The sequence below is a fragment of the Schistocerca serialis genome, chromosome 1 (assembly GCF_023864345.2).
Source record: "Schistocerca serialis cubense isolate TAMUIC-IGC-003099 chromosome 1, iqSchSeri2.2, whole genome shotgun sequence".
In the NCBI taxonomy this organism is placed as follows: Eukaryota; Metazoa; Arthropoda; class Insecta; order Orthoptera; family Acrididae; genus Schistocerca; species Schistocerca serialis.
The window spans coordinates 768,629,373-768,638,364 of NC_064638.1; the positions used below are offsets into that span (position 1 = coordinate 768,629,373).

The window sequence follows — 8,992 nt, forward strand, 5'->3', positions numbered from 1 at the left end:
GCTATTGAGATGGAACTTTTACAGGACATTAAACTGTAATTTCTGAGACTACTGAACTACAATAATTGCATTTCAGCTACTGCTTTCAGAAATACAATTTTTTAATTACACAGTTAAAATTTTCTGTACCTTTTTGTACATTATCATAAATAATTTTAATTATACATAACATTATTTCTTCTTTTAGTGTAGACTCAGGATTATATTCTTTTAGTTTAGACTCAGGATATGTATGTTATTACTCCCTGAAAATCTGAATATTCTACTCTAAGTGGTTTCTGAGATTTAGGGAAAAATGCAACAGAAAATGTAAATTTTCAGGAATGGCTACTAAAGTTTCAAAAGACTTTTTATTTTTAGTCACTCAGAAGTACCCTGCACCACACTGTATATCTTCCCCTTTTTCCATGTTTTTTCTTCTTTTCTTTTTTCTGGGCTCCTTAGTGGCCAACAGTGCTGTATACTCTGCTTTATCAATGCGAACCTTGTCCATCCATTCAAGTTCGCTGATGCAGTTTGCTCCAGGATTAATTCCCATATGCTGTAGCACTTTCACCCTAACAATGTTGCCATCAATAAAAGCAATAACAGCATCACTGACCCCCCACCCCCTTTCGTGTCTTCATTTCGGCAAAAACATTTTTTTTGTAAGCGAATTCATATAAGATTATTGAACAACTCATTGGGATTTTGAATCTAACAATGCAGACACTTCTTCAGTAATTCAGGATTTGCCAGGTCCCTGTAAATAGGTTTTATGATATGATATCCATGACTGCTGCTGGGATGGAATGTTTACAGCTGTATGAACAGTTTGAGTACTGGGCATTGTGATAATTGCACCATGAATCAGGTCCAGGAGGGCAAAGGTGGTGTTCTGGTTTTTCATCAGTTGACAGTCTGTGGAAGAAGGTAGCCCATAATGCCTGCTTCATTTTCAACAAATCCTCAGCAGTATTTCTAATGGCCATCCCATAATACTGCTGTAGTTCATCAATCATTTTGTCTGTCAGCCTGCCTCTTATGGTTTACCATCAAAAAGTTTCTTATATCTCAAACTTTGTTTCAACTTCCTCAACCTGGTGCCCATCCTCTTGTGGACACGACCAATACTAACACGTAACTTAACCTTTATAACACAGCAATCCCCATTCTTCTATATAAAAAATTACCGACATTATTAGATCTTGAAGTAATGCACATAAAAATTTTAATATTTTCAACCAATGTAGATTATATTTAATAAAATAAAATGCTTCACTTGTGAGTTTATAAGTGATTCAAATCTACATATTTGCAGCCTCTGCCTCTTGGGGGCTCTGAATTGCAGTGTGTAACATGGCAGCGTGCAGCATAACTATATTGATACATGAGAAACAGTGTGCTGTAATAAAGTTTTGAATTTAAAGCGTTCATCCACAGATGGACTTATTCCCCCTCTCTATCAATCTCATCTTCCCTTCCTCCATCTATTTCCCACTCCCCCTCTCTCTGCCCATCCATCCCCTCCTCCCTCCTATCGTCTTTCCCCCTCTATCTGTCCTTCGCCTCCTCCCTGCTCTGTCTCTCCACATCCTCTTTTCCCCACTCACTGTGCATGCATCTCATCTTGCACCTATTTGTTCATCTGCTCTTACCTTCTCTTTGTCCAATCCTTACTCTTCCATTCCTCTGACCAACTCCTCGCTCTCCTTGAGCATGACAATGCTGGACCTCACACAAACACAGCAACATCTGCTGCAAACTGACATCTTGCATTCACTGTCATCCATCATCGTCCATACAGCACCAATCTGGTCCCTTCTGATTTTAATGTTTACAAAACTTAAAGAGCATCTTCAAGGACTTCCCTTCGATAGTGACGAGGCAGTACAAGCAGAGGTGAGGTTGTGACTCATTCAACAAAGTCAAACATTCTACAGTGACAGTATTTACAACCTCGTCTCTCACTGGGAGAAATGCATTTGTTGCCGGGGCAACTGTACTGAGAGAGATAGATGTTGATAAGAAAAATACAGATGTAACATGTCAATAACATTTGTTTTATTTTAAAAGCTTTAAGAGTTTTCCATAAAAAATTTGGTGGCATCACTTTTCAGCACACCCTCATAGTATCTTGGCTTTCAACATAACACTTTCGTCTTAGCTTAGGCTTAGTCACTCATGATATAAATGGGCTACTGGTTTATGAAATTTTAATTTATTTGATTTTGCTGACAACCAAATGGACTAATTTGCTATTCATTTTTAATACCATATTCATAAGTGCCATTTCTCCATGGTGAGGAATTGGTAGTTCGCAAATATTTCACAGTAGTCAGAACGTACTGATTAATCCCGATAGTCCTTGAAGATGCTCTTTAAGTTTTGTAAATAGATTAAAATCAGAAGGGACCAGATTGGTGCTATATGGAGAATGATGGATGACACTGAATGCAAGATGTCAGATTGCAGCAGATGTTGCTGTGTTCGTGTGAGGTCCAGCATTGTCATGCTCCAGGAGAGCGAGGAGTTGGTCAGAGGAATGGATTACAGAAAGCAAATGAAACCATCAAAGATGTTTTATAGATGGGCAATATGTAATAAATTGACATTGGACATAAAGAAAACAAACAGTACGCACTGCAACATAAGGAGGTAAAACTACTTTGTCATTATAAGTACTGATGACAAATCTATAAAACGTGTAACAAACACTACGTTTTTACAGACAAATTTTGATCATCAGTTAATATAGAATGAACACACAAAGGTACTGGCAAAATGAATATGTCGTTGGCACATTACACTTTTAGGGCTCTATCATCAGTTCATAACAACCAATGTCTTGTGGTGATGTACACCAATTCCTGGTTACGGGATTCTTTTCTGGGGTTTGAAGGCATGAAACAATATCTTAACTTTTAAACTTCAGAAAAAGGCCACAAGAATAATACATAGAAGTAGTAGGAGGGCTCAATGTAAAGAACGATTAAAAAAAATGGTCATGCTTACCACACTAAGTGAGTATATCTACGAATCTGTGGTTCAATCATCGAAATTTTACGATGGGTGGATGTAAGGGTGTGCAAACCTACATGGAGCATATTTGGGTGTTTACAGCCCTGCAGTCAGTTTTCTAAACCGAATAGAGTTAGTGCAAGGGGCACACCAACATGTTCATGGCCCAGGAGTCTTCAGAGGTTGTCCTTAGTGTCTGCAGTGATGAAGAGAAAAACTATGTTTTATATTAAAAGTTATCTGAAACAAATTGTGTGCAAATCAAAGAATATTATACAATAGGAACCAACTGAATGAGGCAATGCAGATGTTAAGATACTGACATCATACTCAGGAGGATGGAGTTTACTCTGTCCAAAAACCCTGATTTAGATTTTCTTAAATCATTTCAGGCAAATGCTGGGACAGTTCCATCATCAAGGCCATGGTTGACCACCTATCCTATCCTATCCTCACTAAACAACAGTTATGTACTCTGTGTATACGTACACTTAGAGCTAGCAATTTTCGTTGTATTAAATGGTAAGTCCCATATCACTATGAGATTTTGCTGAATAAAAAGAAATAGCTAATGATTTAATTGAGAAACATTCACCACATTTATGTACAAAAGTAAGTAGCCTAAATTATGCTTGTACATCAATGCAACTTTTTCCTAGGAAAACTTCAAACTGCTATCAAATATGACAAATTCTGTTTTACATCATTCATTTGAAAACTGGCATGTGTTGCTGTTTCTGATTTAAACTTCATTAATAGTAACTCAAATGGTAGTTTATTCAGCAACACACTCATTGTTGATACCTGAAAATATTGGGTAAATGGAATTCAGTGGTCTTTTGTTGCTGACTAGTCTACCATTTCCTGACAGAATAACACATCAGTAGGTCAAATGTAGATCTGTCAATTGTGGATAGAGGGAGGTAGCTTGAGTGAATTAAATAAGTTTACAGCTGACGGGCAGTAGACAAACATAAGTGGCACTGCCAGACAGCATTCTAATATTACAGAATCCTCAGGGTCCTTGAGAAGGCAACACTGTATCCACATGCTGTCTAATGAAGGGCGACAACTTGGTTCTGTTGGTTTGCCTAAAATACCTAACATGAGAAACTGTCAATCACAAAATTATTTTAATAGAATAGAAGGTATATTAAAGTAGAACATTTTCTTTTTTTAAATTTCCTCAACAAGAAATGAGGAAGACTCTGGCTAGCAGTTCTTACGAATCAATGTATCAGTGCTAAATGAATTTGTGACCGCAAAATAAAGCTTGCTAACGAGGAATCAAATGGTAATAACAGCTAACAGCATTCACTGGACATGATTCAGACTGTGAGATGCAGATTGCAAGTTACATTAAAAAGAAGAAAGATTTATTGATTAGGGTGAAGTGGGGTAAGTGTAACCATGGGGTTAGTGTAACCACGGCTTATGGTGCCTTAAAGAAGCTGTATTTTTACCTCTGACCTATCTCACATATTAATTTACTCCTTTCTTTGTTATATTTAACCATAAGTTGTCAAATCTGACAAATTGGTAATTAATTTTTGGACTTGAATTGACGTCTACATTTTCACTCTGCGAGTGAGTGACACGTTCAGAATTTGGTAGTCTGTCATTCTTGCAGTTTTAAAGATAACTGCACAATTTTTTGGTTACAAACTAACTTTTGCATGACAATTTCAAATATGAGATTCATTTTACTCCACTGATAAAGCTCTTGATATGCCAGGCATGGTTACACTTACCCCAACTTTTTCCTATGTGGGGCAAGTGTAACCAACAGGCTGGGGCAAATGTAACTAGGGGGGGTTACACTTGCCCCAAACAAACTTACTGGAACAGATTTATTTATTTAAGCCGTAACCTTGTTTTTGCTATCACACTAGATCAACTAAACTGGCCTTCCTGTACATATTGAGTTTGTGTGAGATATATTTTATTTTTTATTTAAGTCTACTATATTTTAAACCACGTTTCCTTTTATAAAATATGACACAGTCCGATAGGGTAGTTCCACTGGTAAAACAAAGAAGGAAAGAATTGCACCAGGAGCTGAAGTTATCACTTTTCAAGATGCCATCTATAAAGAAAAAGATTTCAAAGGAAACAAGAATAAAAAGAGAAAGCAAAACGAAAGAGCATTATCGACATAAAAAAGGGCTTGGTAATGAAAAGTAAATCTTCCAAACAAAGTGCTGTTACTTTATCCGAAATGGCATTTGGGAATGTTGTGGAAAAAAATCCCTGACTGCTCATGTGGGTAACAAGAAAAAAAAAAAAAAAAAAAGACTGGAAGTTGAATCAAGTGAAGAAAGAGAAACTGAAGGGGGCGTATCTTTAATAAGTGGTGATGAAGAAAATGGGACCATAATAACACTGGACGATCTCAGGAAAGAAATGGTAAACTGTGAAGAAGAAAAAGAGGCAAACTTTTTTGAAGCCAAAGATAAAATTACAGTTGGAAACTATGTTCTGGTAGCTTTTGCAACAAAATGTAAGAAGGTTAATTTTATTGGCCATGTTACCAAAATGAGTGATTTAGGAGATCCAGAAGTGATTTTCCTCAGATGCAAAAATAAGACAAAGCATGGCACCACATTCTACTGGCCTGATAGAATAGATGAGACGGAAGTTCCATCCTCTGACGTCATTCCAGTGCTGCCTGGGCCTACTTTGAGTCGCAGGGGAGACCTGACATTTGGTGTTACATTTTATTCATACAAGATTCAGTGACTAAATAACAGTTAGGGCCTAAGTGTGAATATAATAAGTTGAATTAGGGCAGTTTAGCATTAAACACAAATTGCCAACAACTTGAGTTCAATTACCATGAAAAATAATAGAAAGTGAACTTATAAAGTGAATTTTTCTTTTCTCTTGATACTAGATATTTTATTATTTTTGTTAAATTGCCTACTAAATAAAAAATATTACTTTTGTAGAATTTAAACTAATAAATTACTGGCCTAAAACAAAAATAAATCATCTATGAAGCATTCTGTTTCAGTGTTTTATGATTTAGGCTAACACTTATTTTTTAGTTTAGCTAACATTTTCTGTGTATTTCATAATATACAAAGAGGCATGTGCAAAAAAGTTCATATCTCGAGTAAAATTTACGATATTTTAATAATTTAAAAATCCTCAAGTTCAGTAAAAATTGGGTAATCAGGTCACTTACCCCAAGTCTCTTTTACAATGCTCTGTATGGGTACAACAATGCGGGGTTACACTTGCCCCGAACCATGGGGCAAGTGTAACCTCACAACACAAAATTTTGAAAACAATTAATTGACCATATAATTTCTTTTTTCAGAAACAAAATGTAGATTGTTTAAAAGTCAATAAGTTAAACTTTAAGCACGAAAAATTTCAAAATCATGCCTTCAATAACAAGTTGGCAATTTGGTGTCAAAGTTGAACTATGCCAAAACGTGGTTACACTTACCCCACTTCACCCTAGTTATTATTTGACCTATGTAGGTGGAGGAAGCAAGAGACAGTCATGGCAGGTACTGTACAGTTCACTTGTGCTGTAGCTTAGTAAGTATTACTGACTGTTACTGCCACAACTTCATTGTCACTTCACTTTTGAGTTATAAAGAAATGTAGACATCACAGACAGTACCTTAAAACACTTCTTGGAAGACAATGACTGTCATAATACAGTCAACCACTCGCTGAAATTCTACTATTCACAATTTTCCGCCCTTCAAGATGGAAAAAGATGTAGCCAATGGAAATATCTCACAAATACTCATTAGTTCTGAACAGCACAAAATATACTGACATTTCATAATTACAACAGCAGATATGAGGTATGTCTCATACAACTTATCTCAGAAGACTAAAGACAATAATAAAAGTTCTGTGTGTAGGGCTCGGTTGGTTGGTTGTTTCGGGAAGGAGACCAGACAGCGAGGTCATCGGTCTCATCGGATTAGGGAAGGACGGGGAAGGAAGTCGGCCGCGCCCTTTGAAAGGAACCATCCCGGCATTTGCCTGGAGCGATTTAGGGAAATCACAGAAAACCTAAATCAGGATGGCCGGACGCAGGATTGAACCGTCGTCTTTCCGAATGCGAGTCCAGTGTCTAACCACTGCGCCACCTCGCTCGGTGTGTGTAGGGCTTATTTAACATTATATTGTACACTACCACTGTGTAACATTTATTATTCACTCTATTTTAGTTATAATTTCTTTTTCTTATCTTAGAATGAGGCACCAGAATCATTAATGAAAACATTACCTAACATCTTCAACACAAGTACAAATCAATACAGAATGAAATTTTATGTTCAGTAGGCCAACTGTAAATCAACTTCCTATTTTTCTAGCTTGCATTGATTTGCTTTGTTGTCTCCTTACATTTCTATTTGCACTGTGGGTTAAATGAGTACAGTCTCTTGTAAAACTGGCTCAGAATATGTCAGTGTAACACATGTATCAGTGTAAATACAACGCAGATTGAAGTATGTTGTTTACATTAATCAGTCACATATGGTGACTGGGTATTAGTTTACAACCGCTAATGAACTTCAACCTTGTAACATGTCTGTTGCAGGGAAAATAACAATTTGGCATTGTTTAATAATTTATTTTCTTTTGAATCCTTTATCTCGAATGACTAAATTAACTTAGAGGTAGCAAGAGCCAAGAAAGATAAACTTCTTTTACAAAGGTTACTAAATATACATTTTAATAGACTTTAAGGTTAAATATAGCAAATAAAAGAAATGAAACAGTTCAGTCACAACAATACAGTAAAAAAAATTGTTAATATTATTCACAGAATCAGCAAATATTAAAGACATATCTATGAAATACTGGAGTATGCGTTATCAATGTTCATAAATATTTGCAGATAGGTAACAGATTTCTTTCGGTTATTTTCGGTTTAGACATTTCGTGAATTTTTGAGTTTTGCTCTTCGAGTTCTGAACGTTCATTGAAACAAGATTTATTACTACACAGTTTCAGTATCAACTTGCATCGTTTGTGAGTCCTTATTAACTAATTTATATATCTTTACTACAATTAAAAAGTATTCTCGCGTGGTCAGTAAAAAATTCTGCACCAAGTGGGGCTTTCTATGGAGCTGAAGATTGGGAGAATCCGGTCTTACAAGAATCCTTGTATTGTTGAACGGTGCTTTGGCTACATAAAATTACAAAACAGCATTCTTACTATGCGCAAAATGCTGTCATTTCGTATGTAAGAAGCTATAAGAAAGTACATTATACGCCTAAAATGGTCTTCACTGTTAACACTAACTGTACTGTTTAACGTCACACTAACTATTCTATAAACTACGTCAGGTACAACAATGTCGACTCATTTGCATCGGCACTACATAGTTTGCACATTCATGTGTAACCTATCTATTATTTCTTAACAGAACAACTACTGTATGTCCTACTTTCCTTGCGACACAACTGTTGCACACGCATCACGTAGTTTTACGAGCGCACCTGTAGCTTTCAAAACAAAGCAAACGCGCTGATTTGAAGTAGAGTATTTCATCTTTTACCGGTAGGATAGAACTCGTCAAAGGACTCCAAGCATTGAAATGAAAACTGGAACAGCTCTTACGATATAATGCATAGAATTACTTACTGTCTACACATCTGGCAGACCCATAAACCAAAACGACTATCCCTGTTACGCACAGCAGGTACAGCACTATACGTATCAACCGTGACACTAATAATCACGAAACGCATCATAGAATGACACGCCCACTTCATCAGAAATTGATAAAAACTCTTTATCAAGTTCAATGGCCTATAAAAAAATTAGCCCTATGAAAAATGGTCACGTACTATTTCTATAAGCAGTAATTCGCATCACAGATTTATATTAAATTTGTTCATCCAAACACCTGCTTCTTTGCTTAAATTATCAAAAGCTGTAAGGATCAGTCAATGAAAACGAGACGGAAAACGCAGATAAACTGTTTATTATTTCAAAACTGATCGCCATAATC

General features: G+C 36.2%; 1 protein-coding gene across 6 annotated transcripts in view; it reads right to left on the bottom strand.

The window, feature by feature from the left end:
- The window catches only part of LOC126482575 (ATP-binding cassette sub-family C member 5-like), a 512,906-nt gene extending 504,185 nt beyond the window's left edge, over window positions 1-8,721 (bottom strand). For 5 of the 6 annotated variants that reach the window (XM_050106550.1, XM_050106549.1, XM_050106547.1 and 2 more), the window contains exon 1: window positions 8,623-8,721. The gene's annotated coding sequence lies outside the window, so the exon portion shown is untranslated. Of the gene's footprint in view, window positions 1-8,618 lie in introns of all 6 variants that reach the window. The other variant, XM_050106544.1, reaches the window with a different exon arrangement.
- Window positions 8,722-8,992: the final 271 nt, after the last annotated feature.